The sequence below is a fragment of the Camelus ferus genome, chromosome 22, assembly GCF_009834535.1.
Source record: "Camelus ferus isolate YT-003-E chromosome 22, BCGSAC_Cfer_1.0, whole genome shotgun sequence".
Classification (NCBI taxonomy): domain Eukaryota; kingdom Metazoa; phylum Chordata; class Mammalia; order Artiodactyla; family Camelidae; genus Camelus; species Camelus ferus.
Window position 1 is genome coordinate 3,460,297 of NC_045717.1, and position 27,334 is coordinate 3,487,630.

Sequence of the window (27,334 nt, forward strand, 5' to 3'; positions counted from 1 at the left end):
AGAATGGACAGGCCCAAGATCATGCAGCCAGAAGTGGCGAAGCCAGGACCAGAAGCCTCGTGTGTCTGGCTCAGAGCCTTTCCCACCCTTGAGAAATCCCACCACCTAGGACCTGATGAGGATGGGGACGAGTCAGGGACAGGCTCTCATCTGCGGCAGCTCCCATCTGAGCTGCTCTCAGGAAGCCACAAGGCAAGATGCCTTCCACCCCCTTGGAAGCCGGGATCAGGGGAGGCTGAAGCGGAGGTGGGTTCTGCTTCCCTCCCATTTCAGAGATGAGGCAGGGATGCAAAGTGCCCAGCCAAACTCCCATGGCTTGTAAGTGGCAAAGATGGGGCTCAAACCCAGGCAGTCTGGGGGAGGGGAGGAGGAAGTTAAGGGGGGTTCTGTCCCCAGAAGCATGATGTCTCAGGCTAGGGTCGTGAGTAGGTCTCAAACATTTGCAAGTAAGGGAATCTCTGGAGCTGTGTTTTGAAAGGTCAGTTTCATGGCCCTGCCCCAGTGATTCTCTGGGGCCTTGGAGGTGGGGCCCTGGAACCTGCAGGTTTAACAACCACCCCAGGCAGCTCTGACACAGGCACCACAGGGACCCCCGCACTCTGATGGGGCAGTGTCCTGGCCAAGGACCAGGGAAGCCACCACTATGATGTTCCCCACAAAATCACCCTTCCTCGCTCCCCTCCCCCACCCTCTCTAAAGTGAGGCGATGAGGTCTGATGGATGCCAGGGCAGCCTTGCTGCTGTCAGCTGACGGATCTAAAAGTCCACTGTGTAGCTCCTGCGGGGGGAGGAAGGAAAGGCATCTGGTCAAATCCTTCCCCGTCATCCCTGTGCAGGGACCCCCTGAGGGTGACGTGATCCCCATCAGCAGTGACACGGGCAGGGGGTGAATAGGCAGTCTAGCGTCAAGTGTCAGGGCTGCCTTCCAAAGGTGCCACTCGGTTCAAAGGAGGAGGGCCCCTCAGGAGGTGGTGTGCTGACCCCAAGGCTCCCTCAGTTCTCTGCAAGGAAGGGCTTCCTTCCAGCAGCCCCTGGCCCTTCTCCCGCCTGGCCCTGTTGCAGCTGAGGGTGGGTGCAGGGCCCTGCTGCCTTTGCTGTCACCACCCCAGGAAAGGACGCTGTGCCCTGTGTGGTGCTCCACGAGTTGGTCCCAAGGCTGTTCCTGGACAAGGGGCCTGGAACAGAGAGGGCACTTGTGGCTGCCGCTGCCCTGCTCTGTCTGGATGCACAGGTGCCCGTCCGCTGGTGCCGTAACTCATCTCCCTGCTCAGTGGGCACGTGCCTCGTGAGATGCGAGCTTGTGCAGCGAACAGTTGTTGAGCAGTAGCCACACGCCAGGCTCTAGGCCCAGCGCTAGACAAAGATTATCTTCTCCATGCACAGCTCCAGAGCACCATGTGCTAGAATTGCCCCCACCTCCCAGATAAGGAATTCAAGGCCAGAGAGGCCAGCTAGCTGAACGATCTGGAGCCCAGCCTTCTGCCCTCCTCCTCACCTCCCAGCCCATCGTGAGTGAGGACAGGGAGCTGCACGGTGCACGTCTGGCTTCTGTGGAAGGCATGTGCTGGGCCCACATCCAGGTACTGGTTGGAGCAGCGCCGCCGAGGATCCCCTGGGACACCTGCTGGTGTGAGCCAGGTTCTTCCATCCCAGGTGGTGAGGAGTCGCTGCCTCCGACTCCCGGAAGCCCCTGGCTCCCCTTTCCCAGCCACTCCAGTCTCCCGGGGCCTCCAGGACCCTCTGGACCTGCTCCGTCTTGTGGCTGGCCACAGCGCTGATGGATCAGAGCCTGACACTTCAGGTTATTAATTATTTTGACTGTCACCCTGGGTCTCAGAGAGGATTTGTCATGAATCTGACCTAAAGTTCTCCCTAAGCTACAGAAATGTCTGACCCTGTGGAGATCACCCGCCTGGTTCAGCGGAAGGAACAGGATGGGAGCCTCAGACCACGGATAGAAACGATCCTCTTTCTAACCCTGTTTCCTTTCCTATGAAAATAACAACAAAGAGGCAGAAGGTATAGCTCAGGGGTAGAGCACATGCTTGGCATGCACGAGGTCCTGGGTTCAATCCCCAGGACCTCCAGTAAAAATGACAATGGGCAACACTCCCTGCCTACCTCACCGAGGGTCCTCGAGCTAACTTAGTTGGGGCAGGGAGGGCTTTGCACGTGAGTGCTCAGTCTCCCAGGCCTCAAAGCCCTTCTGCCTCCTGCAGGATTGGACTCGATTCCCATCCCTCCTCGAACCCTTTCTAATATTTCAAAAGTAGTCGTCTGTTCTGAACAAGAGCAAAAATCATTAGAATTTTTCATCCAGCACTTGGTTTCAGTCTGCATTTGCCAAACCCCAGCCCTGGGTCTCTGCGGGTCATTATTTCTGTTTTTCCTTTGCCGCTGATGAGCCGTCTTCTAAATCCAGTTGCTTGTGCTCCAGGGAAGACTGGGCCTCTCGGCCAGTGCTCCAACTGGCCTCCTCTGCCTCACCAGTGGCGGGAGAGGGGAACTGAGATTCCAGATGGCTTAGGGAGTCCCGGCGGGATGGAGGAGATGGAGGGAGAGGCGAGGAAGAGGCTCGGGAGAGAGGGAGCGCTGAGCGCTGAGGTAAACAAATTCAAGGCCAATTACCCGTGGCAACCTTGCCCCCCAAGGAGGAGAGATGGCTGGAAAAATAAGAAAATATTATCAACCCAGCCACAGGATGGTGGAAGCTGGTGCCCAGCTGGGAACTTTCTGCCACCCCTCCCCCAACTCTGGGTGGAGGGGTGGGGCAGGGGCAAGAGAAATTTCCAGAATCAAACAGGACAGGGATGCTGGCAGAACAAGTCCCCCCCAAAAAACCAGATAGGAGAGAGGAGTCTGTGGTCAGGAAAGAGGAGAGACAAAGCATGGAGGCAGAAGCCTCGAGCCAAGATGCTGACCACCCCTCGCCGGCCACCCGCGCCCCTGCCTGCAGGGCCTGCCGGGTAATGAGGGCCCGGTCTGTTCCAGACGCAGGGCGCTCCCTACCTGTGAGAACATCTTTTTGTCCTTGAGCGAGTAGTGATAGATAGAGAAACTGGCTCCGAGTAGGGAGGTAAGTAGCCAAGGGTCACCTGGAGAATTAATGTCATAATTGAGAATAACAAGCAGGCCTCCTATTTACTAGATAAAATAGCGCCGGGGGATGTGCTGAGAGAGACAGGAAAATAGAATTTGAAATCATTTGTTATTTCTCTGCAAATGTAGTTGATGCTGCATTTTTTTCCCCTCCTCTCCCCCCGGAGAGGCTGAAGCTGCCACTGCCTTTTTCCTGTCCACACACGGATGCTGAGACGCGGCTCCCCTGGATTTGGTACCCACTCCCCACCTCTGCCAGGGCAGTTTCTCGGAGCCGGATCCAGGGACCAGCAGAGAATCACCAGGGGTGGGGCCAGCACAGCCACCCAGACCCGTCCAGGGACAGCGCAGAAGGCCAGAAGTGCATCTGGGAGCCGGGAGCACGCTAGCACTCCCTGTAAGAGAGCCCAGGCGCTCATGAGACGGCGGGACGGGGTGGTGAGTTCAAATCCCAGCTCTACTCACACTGGAGTTCAAATCCCAGCTCTGCCCACACTAGGACCCTAGGGCCTTAATTTTCCCTCTGTGGAATGAGGCTACCCTCGGAAGGCTTTTATGAACATCAGATGCAACCAATACGTCCAAGCGCCTTGGATGCGGTATGTGTGGCTGGACGACCGGGCTGCCAGAAACATCGCTATCACACGCGACAGTTAACCTGCAAGGGTTTTTAGGGCAACTTACGTAAGAACTTTCAAGAGCTATGAAATTAATTGGAGGGTGTTAACTGTAGAAATAAAGTAACAGAAGAAAATTACTTCTAAAGAATTAGAACAAAGCAATTAGCTAGAAAGAAAATGATATACAGGAGGAGTGAGAAACATGCAAATAGCCGTAGCCTTGAGACCCAGCAAAGCACAGCCCATCAGTCAAGACAGCAGAACCTCAGAGGCTTCGGGAACCGTGTGAGGCCACGAGGAAGTGAGAAACTGAGGCCACACAGTTAAGACCAGATTCACAAACAGCGGGGCAGACCGGAGGTTTTAAGCTGACAATTAGATCTGATTCTAGTCTTCTGCATTCACCGGTTGTGTCACTGAAGGGGGCTGGAAGCAATGAACTCTAAGAGCCTTTCCAGGTCCCATGTCTAGGAGTCTTAAGTGCTCGGGAATATCAAGGGGACTGGGGAGGGAAGGGAGGGCAGTTTGGACCAGGAAATGTTGGAAAGGATTTGGAATAAAAAAGAACAAAGCTAGAATCCCCCTCTGGATGTGCGAGCTTGGGCAAATTCTTCTACCTCAGTGTTCTCATCTGTCAAACGGGAAGAATTTCTGCAGAGACTCGAGAAGGGTAAGTTGGATAAAGCACGTGAACACAGGCTGAGCTGTCAGTACGAACTAGTGTCCTGCCTGCTTCCTGGTGAGGCTGGCCCTACTCCGGGCCCCCTATCCTCTGTGAGGCTTGGATAGGATTGACACCCCCAACACACACACACCTCCCTTGGCCCCTTGGGGTGGGCCGAGACAGTCAGCACATCCAGTCCTCCTAGCCACAGTGACTGGCTTGGCGAATGGGCACGTGACCTAAGCCAGACCTATCAGAAAGAATCTAAGGACTTTTGCGAGGAATGCTTGGCCACAGACATGCTCTTCCTCCCGTGTTAAACAGGAAGCCTGTGGCCTCAGGAACTACTAAATAGTCTCACAGAGAGTCCTGGATCCAGCCATACCTGAAGATAGTTGCCACATGAGCCAATACATTCCCTTGTTTGCTGAAGCTAGCTTGGGACCTAGCTTATTCTCAGTCACTACTGAATAAAGCCTCTTCCATCCCACCAAATCACCAGCTCATTTAAAATTGAGAGTGCCTTCTCATAAGGGCCCCTGCCTGGCTCCAGGGCGGGAATTTTCCCCTCCAACGTGCTCCATTGTCCCAGGCCCTGGGTTTTCAGACGTGGCCACTGCTGCCTGGCACCGCTGCTCCTCCCACTCAGACGCTCCACACATTCACTTTGCTCTTAAGCACTGCCAGGACCCAGCCTCCTCTCGGCTCTGGGCCCCAGTGCAGCCAGGCTCAGAGCTGCGTTAAATAAAGACTGCAGCCCTGAAACTGCTCAAATGGATCTACATCAACCAGGACAGCGAGGGACGCCCTTAAGTAGATGACCACTGAGAGCTGGCCAGGGCAGGCGGGGTGTGCCTCCCGCAGCGCTCTCCCCTTGTTCCCACGTTCCTCCTCTGTCCTCTTGGAGGGGGCTTCACCCTACACTCTGTCATAAATTAATTCACACTGTAGTGGCTTAATGTGTTATTCCTCTAGATTTAAGAGACGAACAGGACACAGGAGTGGGCAGTGTTTAACCTAAGTGATGGGTTTGGTGATGATGGCGTGGTAGGCATCTGACAGCCACAACGGAGCCATGAAATGTACGACTCGGGGAAGGGGAACTTCTCCACCCCCCACTCCACCTGCACTACCGAGCCCCCACCGTCCTCATCATTTCCTTCTCTGACCATGAACCCTACTTCCTTTCCTTTCTCTTGGGAGGCTGTACCTCGGAGTCCATTCCGTGCAGAGTCCAGTTCGGGTTCGTGTGCTCCCTCCTCAGTAAGGACAGGAATGGGAAGGGGGAAGCTGGGGAATCTTGGGGGAAGGCAGCTTTGGTGCTGGGAATAAGGTTTCCTGCTTGGCCAGGGGTGGGATTCATCCTTGGCTGCAGGACTTAGAAGGAGAACCTCCAGGGGGACTGGTTCCCAGAAAGTTGGGGCTTTCCTGGGGCAAGGTTGCTACAGCCTCCTCTGCATAGCCAAGTGCCTCCCCATCACCTCCACCTAGGGATCCAGGCTCCACACCCAATGGGCACTCAGGGCTTTGTGTACCATCTTTGCCAAGTGCCAGTCACTCTCTGACGGTCTCAGGTGCATTATCTCTTTTAATCCTCAAAACTAGTTTACGAGGTATGTACAATTTTGATGTCCATTTTACAGATGGGGAAAGTGAGGGCCAGAGAGGTCAAGTAGCCTGACCAAGGTCACACAGCCAGAGAGACACACACAGCCAGGATTCAAACCCAGAGAGGCTGGCTCCCAAGCCCAACGCCTTGACCCCTACACTACACGTCCTTCTTGTTAAACCCTGTATTTATACCCTGCTGCATCCATCGGGTACTGTTTATTGCCTCCCATACGCCAGGCATGAGTCAGAAAGATTTTTATTTTGTTTTCTTTTCATAACCATCCCACAAGTTGGGCCAATGAGCCCCATTTCACAGCTGAGGACACAGAGAGTGAGAAGGGACATGACTGACCTCTGATCACTTGTGAATGACAGTGTTGGGATTTGAACTCGGGGCCATCTGATTCCAGCATCCATGCTCTCTGCCATTTAAGGGCCCAAGAACTGCTGGGTTGTGTCAGCTGACAGAAACCTTTTTATTCTGGAATTATTACAGATTCACAGGAAGTTGCAAAAATAGCACAGAGAGGGCCCATGTGCCAGTCCCTTGTTTTCCCCCAGTGGTTACATCCTACCTAACCCCAGTACGACACCGAGACCAGGAAACTGGCACCAGTACGATATGTGCGTGTAGCTCTGTCTTCTTATCACCTGCGGAGATCTGAGAAATCACCACAGCAATCAAGATGCACAACCGTTCCATTGCTGCAAAGATGTCCCTCGTGCTACCCTTCTCTGTCACATCCACCCCCAGCATCCCTAACCCCCAGCAACCGCAAATCTGTTTGCCATCGCTACGACTGCCACATCGAGAAGGTTATGTAAATGGAATCATATGATACGTTAACTCTTAAGAATGGCTTTTTTCACTCACCAAGGACTTATTTTAAAGGAAGTATTTATTGAGTACCTACTGCGTATAAGAAAGGTGTTAGCCCCTTTCAGGAATGTATCACATAAGACTATTTTGCTTGCAAATGACAGAACCCACCTCAAACTATACTGTAAACGGGAATGAACTGGTATCAGTAATGGAAAAGTCCAGAAGTGGAGCTGGCTTCAGGCGCAGCTGGATCTAGGAGCTTGTTAGGACTGCTTTCACTCTCCCTGTTTTGGCTCTGCTCTCCTCTGTGTTGTTTTCCCTCGCAGGCTGGCACTTACCACCTGGCAGCTGCCGGGAGCTCAGGTCCCACATCTGGCTCCATCACAGACCCAGAAGAAAGATCCATTCTTTTCCTTTGAAAAGCTTCAGCAAATGTTCTGGCCCTGATTGGTCCAGCTTGGTGCCCACATGACCCTGAACCAATCACTGATGTTAGGAGGCGGAGGGAGTTTGCAGTGCTCTGATTGGGTAATTCTTGATCATGTTGCCTCTCCTAGAGTCAAGCCTCTTATCAGCCCTGACCAGATCTCAAGAATTGTGGACAGGGGCTTAAGGAAAATTTGGGGTGCTGTTGCTGGAGTAAGGGGGAACGGGTGCTGAGTCTATGGGATATGACACTACCCCAGCTCAACTCATTCGTTTTTCCAAAAATATAAAGAAAGTCAGACTTGGAAAGACCTGTTCAACTTCAGAGCTCTGGGTCCTGGGAACTGCCCTGCTGGGGTTTGAATCCCTTATTTCTAGGCTCAAAGCAAAATGGAAAGGCTCTGGCACTGAGCATTGCTGGGCTTACCTGGGCATTTTAGTTTTTGCCAGGCCTAGCTGTGGCCTTGGGGCAGGGCCCACCTCTGGGACTCAGCAAATGTGCCACGTGACCCTCCAGGGCCGCGGGGAGCCCCACAGGGAGGCTGGCCCTGAAGTGGGTGCCCCTATCCTCAGTGCACAGGCTGGCACAGAACTGCTCACAGTCTTGTCCCCACGCGCGTGCAGACCCTGGCACCCGCTGCACGCGTGGGCTGCCACGTGGCACAGGGAGAGCCAGGAAGAGACGGCCGCCGTCCCACAGCGAGGACAGGCAGATGGAGCGAAGTGACTCAGCACGGAGGCCAGATGCGGCCAGATGAGAAGAATAAACACGCAGGCCGGAGGCCAAATCTGCCACGGCCCCCCTCAGAGCCGGGCAGGGATAACGGGGACCCTGGGCGGTGACAGACAGACGGGGATGGGGACAGGGGAGATGGATGGCCCCATCAGGCTCAGCAGAGTGAGGAAAGCCAGACAGATGGTCTCGTTAAAGAAACCAGCCTGCATGAGGGAACAGGGCTCTGCGCTGGCGTGGGGGCACCCAAGGCTGCTCCTTCCGGACGGCGGCAGCTCCAGGCCTAGATCATTCCAGCGGGGCTTGGGTCCTGCGCTCATTCTGTCTAAGGTGGCCGCCGGGTATGGGCAGATCTTTCCTCTGGGTCTTTCTCAGGTGTGTCCGCTGCTGGGACCACAACAGGTGGGCTGTGAAGCCCTTGACTTGGTGTCCCATTCCAGGAACACCACCTCTACTCAACTCCTGATCGTGGCCAACACTATTTACTGAGCACCTGCCACCCAGACACCATACAGGGCAATCTAGGAGCATCACCTCTATGTTGCCTTTACAGTCCCCTCCACTCAGAGCCCTCTCCCCCAAGGTTCCCACACACTGACTCTTCCTCAGCAGTCACCTCCTCCCAGAGGCCCTCCCTGACCAGCCCATCTGAAGTGGCTGCAAGGCTCTCTCGCCTAGAACACCGTTTTAGTTTTGTCATAGCCTCATCACTGTCTGACTGCATCCATCCATTTAGGTCCTGGCTAGTCCCCTGATAAAACAGGAGATCCTCCAGGACAAGGGCCAAGTCTGTCTTGTTCTTGGCTGTATCCCAGGTCCTAGAACAGTGCCTGGCACATAATAGCTGCTTGATCAATGTGTGTGGACTGAATCTTCCCAGCCCAGAGAGGGCTCCATCCTCCTCCCCCGCCCCCGCTCCCTTTGTCTCCTTAGCGCTCCCCACTACCTCCCATTCCACGTGTTTGTCTTCTTCATTCTCTCTCTCCCTTGCTAGAATTGAATCTTCATCAGAGAAGCAATTTTTGTCTGTATCCCCAGTGCTTTGTTGTTTCAATGAATGGTCCTGAGGAAGCTGAGAGTGGGAGGGAGGAACCTGCCCACAGTCTCATAGAAGGTGAGGACCAGAGTGGAGCCAGAACCAGGCTGACCCCAAGTCCTGCTGCTCCGCTGTGCCATGCCCCATCTCAGGCACTTTCCCCGTCCCTGCTCCTCCTGGCTGCCGGGGAGAGGCTCCCAGGCCCTGAGCTAACCGCAGTGGCCGCAGTGGTGGCCTGAGCTCCCGCTATTCAGTAGGAGCTGAACAGTGGCCACCAAAGATCGCTATGTCCTTATCCTGCAACCCGTGAAAATACAATCTTCCTCGGCAAGAGGGATTTTGCAGGTGTGATTAAACTGTGGACCTTGAGATGGGAAGGCTGTCCTGGATTATCCACCGGGTAGACCTTAAATGCAATCACAATTGTCCTTGTAAGAAAGAAGCAGAGGGAGATTAGACACAGAAGTGGAAGATATAACAACAGAAGCAAGACGGTGGAGCAGTGGGAGGAAGGGGTCACAGGCCAAGGAGTGCAGGCAGCCCCCAGAAGCTGGAAGGGGCATGGGGACGGGTTCTTCCCCAGAGCCTCCAGAAGGAGTCAGCTCTGCCCACTCCTTGACTTTAGCCCAGTGAGACTGATTTCAAACTTCTGGCCTCCAGAACTGTGAGAGAATTATATTTGTGTTGTTTTAAAAGTCACCAAGATAAGGGATAAATTGGGAGTTTGAGATTTGCAAAGATTACCTACTATATATAAAATAAGCAACAAGTTTCTTCTGGACAGTGCAGGGAACTATACTCAATAGCTTGTAGTAACCTATAATGAAAAAGAATATGAAAATGAATCTATGTACGTATACGCATGACTGAAACATGATGCCGCACACCAGAAATGGACACATTGTGAACGGACTATACTTCAATAAAAATAAAAAATTCTTTAAAAATTAAACAAAAAAATTTTTAAAGTCACCAAGATAGAGAGTTTCAGCTTTGCAAGATGAAACACGTCTGGAGATCTGCTTCACAACTGTGTGGATATACTTTTCACAGCTGAACTATACTTTCATAAATGGTGACGATGATAAATTTCAGGTTATGTGATTTTTACTCCAATTTAAAAAAAAGAAGAAGAAGAAAGTCACTCAGTTTGTGGTCATGTGTGACAGCAGCTGCATGAAACAAATTCAGCCAGCCTGCAGCTGACCAGCCTGTGTGTGTCCCAGGAAGGCCAATGAGAGCCAGGTCCCTGGGACGGCCCCCTGCGGGGGCAGGGAGGGAACGCGTGAGCCAGCTCTGTGCCCTTGCCTGGCTTGACAGAAAGGGAATGTACTGGCGTGTCTCGAGCCCTTCCTGCTGGCTGAGTGCTGTACACACACCTCACTTCCTCCCCTTGACATCCCTGCAAAGCACTTTGTGTGATGATCCCCAGCTTCTCCGCCAGGAAGCAGAGGCTCAGAGAGGTGAGATGACTTGCCCAAGGTCACACGCCCAGGAGCAGAGCTTAATCACCATTTCCTGCCTCACTCTGGGCTGATTCAGCCAGTGTCTCATCACTGCTGTCATCGGCGTTCAAATGTCCCAATGTTGCTTTCCAGCAGCTTTTCAAAGAGCCCCGGTAATGCCTTCTTTCTCTCTATTTGTAACCAGGCATTCTCTTCCAGTTAATCATAGACCAGAGAGTCTCATTCTGTCCCACTCCACCCACAAGGATAGGAGATTGCCTAGGACAGTGCAAAAAAAAAAATAAATAAATAAAAAATAAGAGTCAGCTCACGTCCTATGTGCAGTTCCCTGAGACCCCACAGAGTAGCCCGAGAGTGTGGGTTGCAAACCAGTGGCCAGGAGGCCATGCCAAAAAAAAAATTATTTTTAATTGTTTAATTGATGCCCAACGTCTAACATCAGAAGAGTTCTCTTCAAAATCAGAAGTCAGGATGACATGAGCTCTACTTCTGTGTAGTCAGGACAGGCTAGGCTCTGCTGCAGTAACAAACAGCTCCAAGTCTCAGGGAGACCACACAGATGTCTACTTCTTTTTCACGTGGCATGTCCAATGAAAGTTTCTGGGGTGGGGCTCTGCTCCACGAAATCATTTAGGGACCCAAGCTGATGGAGGCAGCATCATCATCTAGCAGCATCTGAGACCCATGGCCTGTCAGTTGCTGCTTCGGGGCAGAAGGGACAGGAGAAGGACACATGGATGCTGCGTGTTACACATATCTGACTTCCGTTCACTTGTCATTGACTGGATGGAGCCATGTGACCCACCCACATTCCAAGGAGGAAGTGCGGTCTTCCGTGAGTACTAGGTTCACTAGTTCCGATATTGGTGAACACTGGTCTACCACACCTTCTCATTTGGCAGCAATTCACTGGAGCTGAGTGAGCATGCCCTTCTCAGGGCAACCGTGGACAGGAGTTCAGAAAGTGCACTGCACAGCTCCAGGAGGCGCCATTCATGTAGTAGTTTCTGGGGTCCTGTGCTCCCTGCAGATGTGCAGTGCACAGCAGGACAGTCTGTAGCAGCCCTTCCCTCCCTAGAAAGGCACGTGGGCTCCAGCTTGCTCCAGTGCCAGGCCAGCCTCTTTACTGAAGTCCCTATAGCATCCTGATTGCATGTCCTGGCTTAGAGTCTAATAAGTGGATACAAATTAAGTGCAAATTCCACATCAATAGTAGCTTCCTATAGGACAGCATCTAAACTCCTTTGCAGAGTATTCATAGAATTTACAAGTGGGCCTCAGCTTCACCTACTCCAGCATCCCTCCTCCTCTGCCCCACCCCTCTCCCAGACCTCTCCCCCAGCTGCCACGTGTCCCAATGTTCTTGTCAATAATTCTTGAGGTGAGTTAAATGGGCCTCTGGGCCCTCAGGGTGCTCCATGAAGCAAATGGAGCATGCTATATATTCTGTCCTGGAGAGCCACAGTGGACATTGTGTATTAAAGGCTCTGACAAGTCCTGTGTGTCCATGTTTACTTTGTTTAATCCAGTGTTGCCAATCTGTGCCCTCTTCTCACTCGAACTCATGATGTCTCAGGAGGAGGACTATTTGCCCAACACTCTGCCTGTGTATTTGTGTCTGCATTATTCTCTGTTCCTCACATTTCTTTCCTCAGGTCGGCTTAGCAGCTCCTATGCATCCTGCAATGCGCTTTCTGAAGATGCCCCTTATGGTCTGCGAATAGTTAGTTCTGTGTTGGGATCCCCCAAGACTGGGACTTCTGTAGGGCAGAGCTCTGATCCCCAGGGCCATAGACTGAGCTGCCTCCTCTCTGTGGCTCACAGTGGCCTCCACATTCCCGTCCCTGAAAGGGGTACATTCCTCACTCCTGGCACTTCCCACAGCTCAGTCTTTCCCTTTCCTCAGGGTGGACAGAAGCCCTGGCCTCAACCACCCCACAGTCATGTTCATCCTTGGAGGCTCTCAGAGGGCAGGAAGGAAAATCTCAACTAAGCACTATTTTTTGAGTCCTTGTATATTAAAAATGCAAGAAATGCCCCCAAAGGGTTATGGAAACTGGGATCACTTAAATATTTACATTTAACCATTTATTCATTCATCCAGTGCATGTTTGTTGAGCTCCTACTATGTGTCAAGCTGCAAAGACTTCAGGGAACAAAACTGAAAGTTCTCTTTCCAGAGCCATTACATTCAAGGTGCAGTAGAGAAAAAAGCATATAAAGAGTCAGGTGGTGATAAGGCCCCTGTGGTAGGGAATATGGGAAGGAGGGCATCCCCTTTCCTGATTCGAGAAGGCCTCTTTGATCAGGTGACTCTGGAGCAGAGATCCAAGGAAGAGCGGGAGCGAGGTACCGTGGAGATCTGTGGAGAGAAACTCCCAGATAAAGAGAACAGTGAAGGCAGAGGCCCTGGAGCAGCGGGATGCCTGCAAGGGGGCGGTGGCGGGAGCAGAGCCTTGGCTGGGGCAGAGGTGGGGGGGGCAGCTGAGACTGGGGCTCCTCCCCACCCCCACCCCTGGCTGGGGCCTCCCAGAAGGGAGAGGGGCAGGTTCCGGGCAGATCCGGAGCTAACGGGGATTGCTGAGCCAACCCTCGGGGAACTCGAGAGAAAGAGCCCCTCGAGGGTGACAACAGTCAGCGCTGAGTCTCTCTGCGTCCGCACATCACCTGTCTTGGGGTCTGAATCTGAGGCTTGTTAACCTGCCCAGACCCCCTTCTTTCCCTGTCAGAGGAGACTGCTGACCCCCAGACACCCTCACCTACGGATTGTCGCCCATTTTATGGACTAGAAGATGGCTGAGATGAGGGACCAGGACCCACACGGTGTGTGTCACGCTTTGGGAATCCTGCCAAGGCCACTGCCAGGAGGACCCCCCCCCCCACCACTGTGGGGAGAGCAAGAACAAAACAGCCGGAGGCCCAGGGCAAGACCACCCAGAGGGCCAGGATGCCCAGCCCCGCCCGAGACCTGAGGCTGGCTCGCCCAGAGGGTGGGGTTCAGGGGGGCCATGTCTGGGACTCACCCCCTCCATTCCGTCCTGCCCGCCCTGGGCAGAGAAGGGGCCAGGAGGCTGGGGGCACACTGAAGGATCCAGCATGTGGGCAGCCAGGAGGGGACACCCCAGCACTTGTCCTCCTGCACTGGTCCTTTCAGGGAAGAGCCAGGAGTCTGAGGACCCTGGAGGGAACCGTAGCCTCCACGCGGCCTGCCCTCTCCAGGCCTCCGGGCCTCCTCACTGGAGTCTCAGAGTGTGAGTGAAGCCGGTGCCTCCCTTCCCGGCCGCAGCACAGCCCCCCCCCCCCACACACAGAAGGCCTGGGTCAGCCTGGCCCGGACCCACAGGAACCGCTCCACGGAGACTCATGGAGGCTCCTGGGCCACTGTGACTAACGCAGAGACTGAAAATCAGGACAGTCATGTTCTAAACGCCCAGATCTCCAGGTGCTCTTCAAAACTCAGCACAGCCTCCCACGCCGGGCCTGACTTGCACATCCTGCTGCCATGGACCGGAGCCCAGAGGCCTGCCCCCAGTAGCCTCCCTCCTGGCTTGGCTGCACACATAGGACTTTGCAAGTCCTGCCCTCACAAAGGTGATGGAGGGTCCAGCAGAGGCTTCACCCCCTGCAGCACCTAGACCTACCTGGTGGGTGAACCTTCTCCCGCAGGCCCCAGGACCAGGGTCACTCCCATCCCTACAGGCTGGGCTCCTGTGACATGACCATTCCCATGGGCAGGGGGCATGAGCTACCCTCCCCCGCCTCCACCAGCCACGGGGGATGGGTGAGACTGAGAGGGTCCACGTCTGGGGTTCCCCCGTACCTACCAGACCATCTTGCCCTTCTGGGCAGAGAAGGGACTGGAGGGGCTGGTGGGGGAAGGTGGCCACATCAATGGTTCTAGAATCCCTGGTGCAGAGGAGCGAGGGTAGTTTGGGGGGGTACTCTAGGGGCTCACAGGTGTGCCAGGAGAAGCCGAGGACTGCCCGCCCCCCAGGAAGAAGCGAAAGACGGGCAGTCATGTAGCTGGCCTGGAGACCGGCGTTCCCATCCATCTCCTTATCTCAGTGTGAGCCCAGGAGAGTCCCTTAACCTCTCTGGGCACCACTTTGGGGTGGTGAGAAAAAGGAGGTGGGCCTCGATGTTCTCTAGGGACCCTTTTGACTCTGAAAGTCTGCATCTCCTTCTCCAATGGGCACGTTTATACTTACAGCTGGTGTTTGTAAACAGCCCCGCAGCCTGGCCCTGTGGCCTGCCTGACCAGGAAGAGAAGTCCCTGTGGTTACTTCGGTGGTGCTGCCCCCTCCACCCCCACACTTTCCTTGCAGGTGCAGAAGCCAAGACCTGGAGAGGTTCTGTGACTGAGCCAAGGTCTCCTGGGGTGAAAGGCTCCCCTGAGGTTGTGCTACTGGTGGCTCTGGTCACTCAGTGATCAAGTGACAGCAGCATCGGCCCACAGGGCTTCCCTGTCACACCCTCTGCCCCCAAGGAGAGAGCAGTTCTGGTTCTATTAGCCACATCTGGGGTGCCCAGTGGTCCCTGATCCTGTACCCTCCCCACGAGCTGGGCTGGTCACCCCAGAGTCCCATCTGCTGCACAGCATTGGCCACTGGACTCCAGCCTCCTCACCTGAACCCCTTGCTTCAGTTCAGGCTTTAGGCCACGTGGACCCCAACTCTAGGGGCCCCCCTGGGCTATCCAAGGGTGCACGTGGGTGCCTGTGCGGCCAGCGGGTTCTGATGGGGACTAAGCCCTTAGGCCCATTTGGAGGAGGCTTGTACCTCTCCTTTGAGGTCACTGGTCTGAGTGGGTGGAGGAGGAAGCGATCAGGACCCCCTTTATGCAGTGGGCCCTGGTGTCCTTCTCTGCAGCCCCCTCTTGCGGTGGAAGCCCCTCCCTCCACTTGCCCCAGAGCAGGTTCCAGCCCGTGTGTTACCCTCTCAAGGACCCTGAGAAAGGCCAGGTGCATTATTTTAGGATTGTCTTTCTTCCCAGCTCCAAATGTCTCCTGCTCGTGATGCCTGAGGGCACTTTTAGGAAAAAGAGGTTTTACAGCTGCTGAGGAAAGAGTAAGTAATGCAAGATGGTGAAAAAAGCAAATTCACGGAATCCTGTTCTGCAAACGCTTGCCGAGCAGAGCGGGCGTGCGCTGACAGAGGCAGATAGATGACCCGCAATTACCGCCCGGATCTCCCCAGCCTCGCCCAGGCTCCCTCCCACCTCGTCTCCAAGCAATTTCAGACTTTTTGTACATCTGAAGCAGAGACTGTATACGATTTCTCTCCCCAGCAGAAGCGGCTTTCAGGTACGGGGGGGTGGGGAGGCGGCCCGGCGTGTGTGTGTTTATTCTCAAACAAAGGCAGCTGGAGACAAAATGGGAACATGGCCCTCCCCCCGCCGCCCGCTCTGGCTTTCTCCCCAAAGCCAAGGCCCTCGATCCGATCCAGCTGCAGAGGGGAGATTTGAAGATGTGTGTGCATCTCAGCCTCTGCAAAGTGCTGGGGTCCTAGGACAAAGGTGTGGGTGGCTCTGTTGGGTTCCCTTCGAAAAGCTGCGCTGGCAGGAACAGGTGACAGGAATCGGGCTAATGCGGCCTGTCATTGGACAGTTCCCTAACCTGGATAGGCCCCTCTAGAGTCTTCTCTCCTGGGCGGGGTGCAGGATTTAAGGGGTCCAGTTTCAGCCAGAGGTCCCCTAGTCAATGCCTCAGGACACCGTGGACCAGAAACAGGATGCACTGGGCGGGTCTGGGAGCTGCAGACAGTCATGGGCACAGGGCCAGGCAGGGGTCTGCATTAGCAGGAGCCACCTCCATTCTCTCCTCAGCTCCCTGTTGGCTCTGGGGGGTGAGGACAGAGCATAAGAGACAGCCCAAAGCCACAGCATGGAGCGGCTCCCAAATCCAGCCACCAAGGGTCATCCTTAGGATTTTGGTCTCATCTAGGTACCACCTCTACACTCATTTATGTTAAAAAAAAAAGAAAAGGGTGGAGGGAGGAGCTCAGTGGTAGAGCACATGCTGAGCATGCACGAGATCCCGCCCAATCCCCAGTACCTCCATTTAAAATAAATAAACCTAACTACCTCCCCTCCGCCCTTCTCAAAAAAAGTCAAAAACTAAAAAGTAAAATAAAAAAAAATTTTTTTAAACCAGATAATACAATTACCTGGTTCCAAAAGCAAAACAAGGCTAAAAGGGGGAGGGGGGAGCCTCTCTCTCACCTCTCCCCCTGCCACCCAGTTCCTCATTCCCCCCGCCGACCACAAAAGACTGTCGTATGTTTGTTGTTAGTTTTTCTCTATCCTTCTAGAGCATCTTCATGGAAGTATACCAAATATAAAGATGTATTCTTGTTTTCCCTCTTTCTCGGGCAAAACAGATTACATCCTCTAGGCTGTTCTGGATCTTACTTTCTCACTTGATACACTGCACAGATGTTCCGCTTTATACACGCGGGGTGCCGTACGTATAAGGGTATTCACGGCATTATCGCAGTCAAAGCTTGAAAGTGACCGAGGGTCCACTGAAAGGGGTTACCTGTTCACACAATGGAGTTCTCTTCTGTTAAAAAAAAAAAAAAAAAAGGAGGTGGAGGAAGATGAGGAATGTTTCTATGTTCTGATTAGGAAAGATTTCTAATCTCCAGACTGCCTTAATTGAATAGAAAAGGTGTAGGATAAATTCCCAAAAGTGGGATTCGTGGGTCCAAGGGTACATGTATTTGCAATCTTGATAGGTATTGTCAAACCTTTTGTGGCTTATGGATTTTTAAGTCATAATTTAAAAAACCTTTTCATTTTCTTAATATCTTGCTTTATATCAACTTATTTTTTAAACTTAATAAATATATATATTTTAAAGAGAAACTAGAATAAGGAAAAAAACCCAGAAATCGAAAAAAGGCGATGGGCAAGTTAGGGTCTTTAAATACAGAAGAACTGAATATAATTCAAAGCAGTAGCAAACATATTCTGGCTGATGTAAATAGAAAGGGAACTTATTAAAGAAGATTTGGTGGGGGAGGGTATAGCTCAGTGGTAAAGTGCATGCTTAGCATGCACAAGGTCCGGGGTTCAATCCCCAGTACCTCCACTAAAATACACAAACCTAATTACCTCCTGGACATCCAGGAAGAGGCCACAAAAACATCATCGCTGTTGCCCTTGGCTTTGACACCCCAACCTGCCCAGCTGGGTCCCGGGTCCTGTCCCTGCTGCATCTGGAAGACAGACGCATGCTGCTCTTGGCAGCCAGTGCAGCCACTGCTCAACTATTGGCAGATTCTGGGATGCTGGGTGGTCCCTGCTGTTTTGTGACCCTTACTGGTTGGGGTGGACGTGACTGATGGAGGATCCTAGGGGTCAGGGAAAGCCTTAACGGGCAAATGCTCGGCCTTTCAGCTGAGACCTAGGGAAGCTTGTTCTTTCTGGCCAGGAAGAAGGTTCTAGTACTGGGTGGCCAAAAAGAATAATGAGAATCCACTCCCAGAAGGATGGATCAGGCTCTCAAAGACACAGTGCTGCACAGGGCAAGACGCTGTGTCAGAGCAGCACAGAGAGAAAGGTCTGAGGTCAACCCAGAGGTCCGGGAGCCCCAGGAGAGGGGAGATGGGAGGGAGGAAGATGGGGGCTGCAGTCGGGTGGTGGGATGGGGAGCCTGGGAGGAGTTTGAGGAAGGGAGAGGCTCAGGACTTGGCTTGAGAGGCGAGTGGACCCAGGGACCTGGGAGGGGCGCTGGGCTGTTAAGAGAAGGGGAATAGCAGAGGATGATGGGGCACAGAATAGGTCCAGGGACAGGACCTCAGGAGGAGGGGCACAGAGCACATGCCCCCAACTGGCCCCAAATGAAGCTGAGGCACCTTCCTGAGCCTGACAGTGGAGGCACACCTGCCAGTAGGGTCCAGGGGAAGAGTGCATATTTCCCCAGCATTTCCCACGAATCCCCAGGGACACCTGGACCCCACTTTGAGAACCAGGGATTGTATTTTCCTGAGCTCCCATTACACTTGTGCAGCCATGGCACTGACGCACATCCCCGCAGCTTCGCTGTTCTTTTCATTCATGCTGACCCTGCCTGGAGGGCTGTGCCCCGTCCTGTTTCTCCCTGACAAGGTGATGTGTTCAGCGAGGTGGGGGGAACCCCATCTCCTCCCACACCCCCAACAGCCTCGCACCCCGGGCTGTGTGTGAATCCTCCATTATTCATGGCTCTCAGAGCTGGGCTGGAACCCGCACTGTTTTCATCTGTAACTCCCAGCCCTCTCCTCTCACGATGCCTTTGCATTTGATCTTCTGCAAATTTGCCTCTTTGTTCTTTAGACAGAATCATATTGCCAGGGGCTCCCGACGGCCCTTGGTAGCACAGACTGCCACAGAAATTCTCTTTAAATAAAAAAATAAAAAAGTCCCCAGAGCAATAAGCAAGGCACTTCCAGGTGGCAATGTCATAACCGACCATAAGACAACAGCTCAGAGCAGATAACAAAGCAGGCCCGGACCCAGCTGTGGGTGGACAAGCGCTGAGAACTCGCGGGAAGGGAGGCGAGGCCGGTCCCGGTTCTCTCTCTCCCTGGATCAGTTGTTTCTTCCCCGTATTTCATATTCTAGGCTTGAAAGTTGGTTGATGACAACCAACTGACAAGGCTGCCGAGACCAGGGCTATTGATGGGGTGCTGGGAGTAGCATGTTTCCGAAGACTTCGGCTTCTGTTCATTTGCTGATGTATTTGCTCACTCACAAGCATTGGTTGTACCAGGCCTCAGGGAGCCAGTGGCAGAGAATCCGTCTCAAACTGTAAAGTCAGGGGTAGTAACTGCTTCGGTTCCTGCTGAATCCAGGGGTTCAAAAAGGTCTTCAAATCCCGTGCATCTGCTCAGCTGTACATATCAAAATGGTTAGGAAGGTAAATTTTATGTTATGTGCATTGTAGTATAGTGGATTTTTTAATTTTTGAATACAAAACAAAAACCTTGCACCCTGTGCCTCATCCCTTTTCCAGTGGGACCTCCAGATGGCTGCTTCCACCTGGAATGCAGTCCCCTTACATAACTCAAGTCCCTGCTCCAAAGTCAGCTCCTCAGAGAGGCCCCCCTGAGGGCAGTCAAAAGAGCCCCTATTCTTTGGCCACTCACTCTCACCCTTCAAACATTTGCCATTTCCAGAAATTATCCTTTTTATTCACCAGCTTACTTTTATGCTTATTTGTTGTAGAGACTGCTTCTTCCCGCTTGACTGTCCATGAACTCCGTGAGAATGGGGACCTTGTCTTGTTCACAGCTGTTTCCCCAGGGCCAGGAGCAGGCCGGGCAGAGAGTGGGACTTAACAGGTAGATGTAGAAGGAATCAGTGAAGGAATGTTCTCTCCGCTTCTCTTGGTCTTACTCTCCTCGCACTGGTGGGGCCTCCCTGTACAGGGGTGAGCTGGCTGCAGGCAGCTCGGATGTCCCCCCTTCAGTATCACCTCATGGTCTGTATCACATCAACAGCATCATATCAGTCAACGCACCATTCCCGCAGCAGCAGCACCGACTTCAATGGGAGGAAAGGGCTTCTCTCGCAAATGTCCCAAGGCTGCAGCTCATTGGCTATGACTGAGTCATGTGACCTTCCCTGAGCCAATCGCTGCAAGCAGGGATAAAGTGCTCTGATTGGTCAGGCCTGAAGCCCGGGTCAACTCCTGCGACCAGAAGCAGCGGTCAGCACCACTGAAACTGCTCTGGAAGTGGGGTGGTTTCCCACACAGAAAATCAGTGAGCCGATGCCGAGGAAGGGTCAGGCAGACACCCCCGGTTTTGTACCAGGCTCTGGAGAGTTCAAGATAAGTAGCACTTTAATGGACGTTTGATGAATGCGAGCCACTCAATCCATGACCTCTCAGCAGAGCGAGGAAGACAGATTCGTGTGATCATAGGACGTGTTCATGCTGAAGGAAGACAAGGCTGTGGGCGCACCTGTGTCCCTCTCATGAGGTGGCTCCAGGTGAGTCGGTTTTACTCACCTCGTCGCCAGGTTGAAATAAGAGCTAAGATCTGCTTGACCCAAGGATTCCATGAATTTACTCAAAAGGAGAAATCAACTATATTGCACAGGAACAGTTGTTGCGGCGTCATTGGCGATTAAAAAACAAAAACAAAAACAAAAACGAAACACTGGAAACAACCCAAATGTTCCCCAATAGGGGACTGGTTAACTAAATTATGAAACATCCACTTGATGAAATATTCTGGAGCCGTTAAAAATGATCATTACAAAAACTGCAGAGCAACAGGGGAAAAGGCATCTGTTCTAAGGCACGGTGACAGCACAGAATACAAAACGGGGACCGTGACAAGTGCCCAGCACGTGCCCTGTCCTGTGCCTGGGCTGCAACTCCTGCCTCCAGGAAGCTGATCCGTGGCTACGACATGAAAACAAGTAATGACCCTCAAGAGGTGAGAAATGCAATAACAGAGGACCAGGGAGTTACTCAGGGTCCAAGAAAGCTGCCCCGAGAAGTGGTCTTTGAGCTGAATTTTATGGGGAGTAAGCAGTAAGACTGGAGCTATGTAAACATGTGGACACTTAAAAGAAAAGGCTTGAAGGCAATGCATACACAAAAAATGAAAATAGTTGTGCCAAAGAGAATTATGGGTGATTTTTCTTCCTCTTTTTTCCAAAATTTCTTTCATGTTATATTGTTTTAACAACAAAAGCTAGTAGAAAACTAAGCTCAGATAAGGAAGAATAATTTTCACTACCAACATTCGTGTCTGTAAATCATACATGAGTTCATAAGCGCTTTATTTCCTCAACAGAGCGGGGACATGGGGAAATATTTATTGAACGTTTTGCATTTTGCCTGGCCCTGTAGTCTGCAGTGAAGGGATGAGACACTTAGGTTTCTAGTGGGAAGAACAAGTTCTAAACAGATGAAATAGTAAATTTTTAAAAATATTTAAATAATGGTGCCCAGGGCTGGGGCACTGCTCTACGAGTGTCGGGGAGCAAGGACCCGGCAGAAAAAGAGGAGGAACAAACACGGCCAGGGCAGATGAAGACATGCAGTCAGGCAGCCTGATTCCTGTTGAGGAGAAACAGACAGCCACAGAGTGGGTCTTGCCTTTGGATAAGGGACAGGAGGTCAAGGGTCAAGGATGAGGAAGGCGAGGAGAGGGTCAGAGAAGCAGAGCAGGACAGAGGTTGTAAAAAGTTTGCAGGTCGGAAAGGCACCCTTGGGGAAGGGTCCAGATGTAGTTTCAAAGGGTCTGAGGAGGACCTGAGAGTGTGGGGAGACATGGTATCACGTTAGATACCTCCGCCCTGACCCCAAGCATACCACTAGCCAGCTGTGTGCTTCACTCAGTTCTTAGCTGATCATGGTACAAATCCTGCTAGGAACCCGGCCAGCACCCTGACCATGGCCACCACAGCTTGCAAGCAACACAGCATGGCCCCAGCTGCTACCCATCCAGAAGATTCTCCCCTGACCTTGCTTCTTTGCTCTTATCTCCGGATCCAGATCTGGGGTGAGGAGCATCTTATGGGCAAGGCTTGAGCACGGACTAGCTGCTGGGGACAACAGGAAAATGTGTGCCTGCCATTTTCAGTTTCCACAATGCAAGGTGAGCCTCATAAAGTGAGGATGTCCGTAAACATAGGGCAGGGTTCAGATATGCAGCTACTGTTCATCTCCATAGGAAGCCCCAAACTCTCACGTGAATCCCCTCATGTGCAAGGAGAGGAGACAAGATGGTAGACTGAACACTCAATATCTAATTGCACTCCCTTCCAGCTCCCACTAAAACTACAGCAAGTGATTTTCTAAAAGACATCAACTTCATGGGAAGGATAACAGGGGCAGAGATGATGGAAAAATGATTTTGGAGGCTGGAAACAGGCTGATACCCACCCAAGAGGCTGGTTTGTTTCTCTAAAGGATGCACAAGTCTGTTCTCACCCCAGAGCCTCGGGAACGTGCAGCCCCAGGTACACCTGGAAATGGGGGTGAGCGGGAGTTAAAACAAGAGCCAGCAAAGCAAACCTGTGGGAATCTGGACCCTCAGGTCACTCCAAGCTGTTGGGTAATCACCCCTCATCTCCCCAGCAAAAGTCCAGGTTTATTCTCTGGACTGGAAGAGACAAGGCTCAGCTAAGAGCTTAGATACTATACTGAAAACAGGGTGCAAAATGCTGTGACCCCCCCCCCCCCGCACACACACCCCCCGCTCCCTTCCCCTACTCAGCTCCAGAAACCATCAGGCCAGATCTCTCCTCCAGGCAGGAGGCTGGAAGGGTTTCGCTAGGGAAACTGACTAGCCCCCAGTGTAAAGGCCTCAAGGTACAGGCACCGGCAGTTTCCCCCACCAGTGACGCATTGAGATCTTGAAGTTTTCAGTCAACATTTTGGTACTGTGAACAAAAAATATTGCAAGCCATATCAGTAAACAAAAACGCGGTGGCCATCCAGTCATTAGCCGCTACCGCCACCCCCTGACAGTGAGCGGAGGGAGCTCAGGGTGTAGACACGCAGGCAGCCTGGCCTTGGCAGCCACCCCCAGTGGTGCCCCCCGAGGGGACTCAGGATTGGAAAGAACAGGGACACTGGCCCCAGATGGCTAGGTGCATAGCAAAGGAAGAATTTCCATGAGCCCAGACCTTTGCACCTCCCCATACATAGAAAGTGCTGAATTCCTTAACTTGAGATACCTGGTTTTCTTTAATTAACAGTAATCAGTAACAGTAGTTGATGTTCCAACTACCTGGTCTTTGTTGCAAAACTCATATATCCGGAGTTCTACTTTGCCACTTTGGAGCAGTCCCTCAGAGCAATTCGAGAGGCTGTCATCCCGGGCTTAAGCCCACAGACATGTCCACCGAATAAAACATAACTCTCAGCTTTCAGGTTGTGTATTTTATTTCAGTCGACATTACTTAATTAAACATGATCTGGTGAACCACAGGTCACCAGACATCCAAGGGACACCTCCATCATGGGATAGAGAGAACATAGCAGACAAATAGAAAAAAATCATGTACAAAAACAAAGGCCATGAGGGATGAAGAAAACCTTGAAAGATTGTTAAGAATAATCCCAGGGACATGAGAGAAATTATTACATCCATGAAGCTCTAATAAAAAAAGAAACATTCAGAGAATAGAGAATTAAAAGAGAGTTCTTGGAAATTAAAAGCAGTAAGAAGTGACTTTTTTTTTTCCAAAAATGAATGGACGGATTAGAAAGGCAAATGTGAGGAAATCTCCCAGAAAATAGCCTAAAGACAAAGAGATGGGAAATAGGAGAGGAAAAGTAAGAAGATTGAGAGATGGATTCAGGACATTCAACATCTGAGTAATAAGAGTGAAGGAAAGAGAAAATAGAGAGAAATTTAATGAAATAATTCAGGAAAATTTCTCAGGAACAAAGGGCACACGTTTTTGGGTTGAAAGGATTCACGCTGGTGCATTACAAGGGATGAAAGCAGACCCACACCAAAGCACGTTGCTGCAAAAGTTCAGGAGCCTGGAGACAAAAAGCGAAGTCTACAAGTTTTGAGAGAATCTAGCAAACGTGGAGTCATGCTTTCAAAATTCTGAAGGAAAATTATTTCCAAGCTAGATTCTACACCCAGGTAAGCTTTTCATCAAATGAGAGGAGAGAAAAGGACACCTTCAGGCTACAAGAGCCTCCAAAATTGAGCTCTCTTCCACTCCCTTCTCAGGAGGTCACTGGAACTTGTGCTCCAGGATGAGAGAGAGCAAACCAAGAAAGGAAATAACCAGAGGCTCAGGGACCAGGAGACCCAATGCAGAAAGAGGGCAAAAGAAACCCACAGGACAATGGTGACAGGGGATCAGGGTGTCTGTTGAATTCCAGGCATAGATTGGAGACAGTCTGAACTTTGGTGGCCAAGTACATGCAAGGCTCCATATCTGGAGTCACCCTTCCCTCCAAAAGGAGCAGGCAGGCACGGTGAATGTCAGAGGAGCCACCTCTTCTACAAGGAGGCTGGCCTGCGGCTGACACAGAGCCAGGAGGTGAAGGGCATTCCTAACATGAATCGCCACACTGAAGCTGGGCCTCTGGGCAACAGCCTTCTGATATCTGATCCCGTAGGACACTGTGCAGAAGAAAACACAAATTAAGGATGCTCCTCTATCTGCATACACACCTGCGTATGAACAGGCAGGGCCCAGAGCGGTGAGCAGAAGTGAATTTCCCTCTTCATGTGGAGCATAAACATAAAGCATATAAGTTCCAACTGTACCAAGTGCTTTGGAAAAAAATAAAAACCAGATCAATGGTGTTGAGAATGGCTGTGGTGGGAGGTCAGGGCAGGTCTTTCTGAGGAGGTGACATTTGAGTTGAGACCTGCATGATGAGGGGAGCTGGCTGTGCGAGGACCTTAAGGGAAAGACTTACAGGCAGGGAAAACAGCAAGTACAAAGGCCCTGAGGTGGGTATGAATTTGACACGTTGATGACCCGAGTAGAGAAAGGAGGAGAGTAGTAGGTGAGTTCCGACATGGGAGGAGTGGGGCTGGGTCCAGTAGGGCTGTGGTTGCCAGGTGAAGGGGCTACAGGTGACTGGAGGCTCACAGGGAGTTTTGTGCAGGAGGATGCCTTGACCTTATTTACATATTGTGACTATTAATGTCCTGGGACAAAAGTGGCTAAAAACCAACATCCATTCCCCCTTCAGTCTCACTACAAAGACCTGGGCAAAGAGCTCAGTTTTAAAACCAAACCAAACCAAACCAACCAAACCAAACCAAACTACATTTCCCAGCCTCCCTTGCAGCTAGGTGTGGTCAATGCACTAAATTCTGATGAATGAGATGTGAGATCTTTGCTCCTCCATTTTTCTTCTTCCAGCCTGACATGATGCCTGGAAGTTTGGCAGCTATTTTGCACCTTGAGATGACCTTTGGATAGAAGCCACATGCTAGGAAGGGACAAGGGACAAATAGAAGGAACCTGGCTCCTCAGTGACTACAAGTGGTCTTATCAGCCTTAGACTGTCAATCTCCAGGTTATTTTATGAGAAAATGAACCCTTGTGAGGGTTGGCTGCCACCATTCAGCTCACCTTGATTCTTAAGAGTCACTTCCAGGTAGAGTTGAGGTCTTTTATGGAAACTTTGTCTCACCAACACACAAGATCATGTTCCCAGCCCACAGTGAGGCCAAACAAACCAAAATGTTGGAGTTTGGAGCAGAGAAAAACTTATTGCAGGGCTGAGCAAGGAGAATGGGTGGCTCGTGCTTAAAAAACCCGAGCTGCCAGATGGCTTTTGGGGAAAAAGTTTTAAAGGCAAAATTTGGGGTGACAGCTGCAGGGTGTGTGACTTTCTTCTGATCAGGTTGGTGGTGAGGTAACAGGGTGGTGCTCCAGGAACTTTGTGCTCAGCCTAAAATTGTCATCCTCCACCTGGGTGGCAGCCTTAGTTCCTGCAGAAAAACTCAGACATTGTTATGTATATTCCTTGTGGAAGAACCAGATCCTGCTTTGATCGCTGCACTACACTATGATTTTTGATTGCTCCTCCTTTGTTTCTGCACTCCCTCACTTCCCTGAATATAACTGTTTGAATCTGCTCTTTGGTATTCAGGAAGGTCTACAAGGCTGAAGCCTTTATCCCTCAAATAAGAAACGGGGGGGGGGGGGGCTCAGAAAGGCTTTTGTGCCAAGGAGGGTCCCCCAGGGTCCTGCTGGGTTTCACTTGGAATCATTAATGGTTGAGAGGTGTTGGCCTCTTGTCCGCCTGTTTCCTCCACCCACATTTATGCAGCAGACACCTCGGGGGTTTCTGCTACCTTTCGAATCTCCGAATCTCCGAGTGCAAGAAGAGAAGGGGCTTTTGGGGAGGGAAGGGTTCCTTGGGAAGGCACCCACGTTCTTGCTAAGGGAGGTGACTCTGGGGCCTTCCCTTTCCTGGCTTCATGGGGAAAGAGCAGTCATGAGTGAAGTGACAAGTGGTTTTCTATGTTTAAGCTGCTGTATCCTGATCCCTCACTCGGCAACTGGAACCCCCAGGCTGTTTTTCACACGCAGAGAATTCAGCCTCCGGAGTTAGCATTTGAGAGCTCAGTTGGTTCAGCGGCAGCACCTGGAAGGTCGGCTTATTAAAGATACAGGTTCGAAGGCCCACTCCCCGGAATCAAGAGTCGGACAGAGCTCCCTGCCTTCCCTCCCAGGCGTTTCCTGGCCTCCGGGACTGGCTCGGGCTCCAGCTGCAGACACCCTTGTCCTTAACCCCACCCCACGTGGGATCCCTCAGCAGAGACTGCTGGCTCCACCCCCAGACCAATTCCAGACCCACCCACGGCCACCCTGCAGCTCAAGCCCCCTCCTCTCTCACTACAGCCTCCAGAGTTTTTGATCACTTCCTACCCATTCTCTCCAGTCCCCAGATCATCCTGGGTAGTTTTTCATAATGTGAATCAGAACACGGAATTCCCCATTAGAAGCCCTCCAGTGACATCCCGTTACACTTAGAATGAAGTGCAAACTCCTTTCTCCCCTTGGCCAGTCGTCCCCATCACACCCTTGCTTGTCGGCTTTAGCCAGTTCTTTTTTTCCACCCTTCCCCTCCCCCAGCTTTAGCTGTTTATTTTTTCCCACCGTTCCCCTTCCCCAGCCACGTTTTACACAGATCCCCACCCTGGGGGCCTTGGCCGTGCTGTTCCCTCTGGGACCTGCTCTTTCCCCAGATTCTCATCCTCTCTCGGGTCACAGCTCAAGCATCCCCTCCCTCCGTTGCCCCGCGCTTTTTCTAGCACATCTCTGTTTTAGATTCTTGACTGCAGCTGCCTGATGCTATCTCGTTCATGTATCTGCTTCCCTGACTCTTGTCTTCTCCCTTCCCCACTGGCATATGAGCA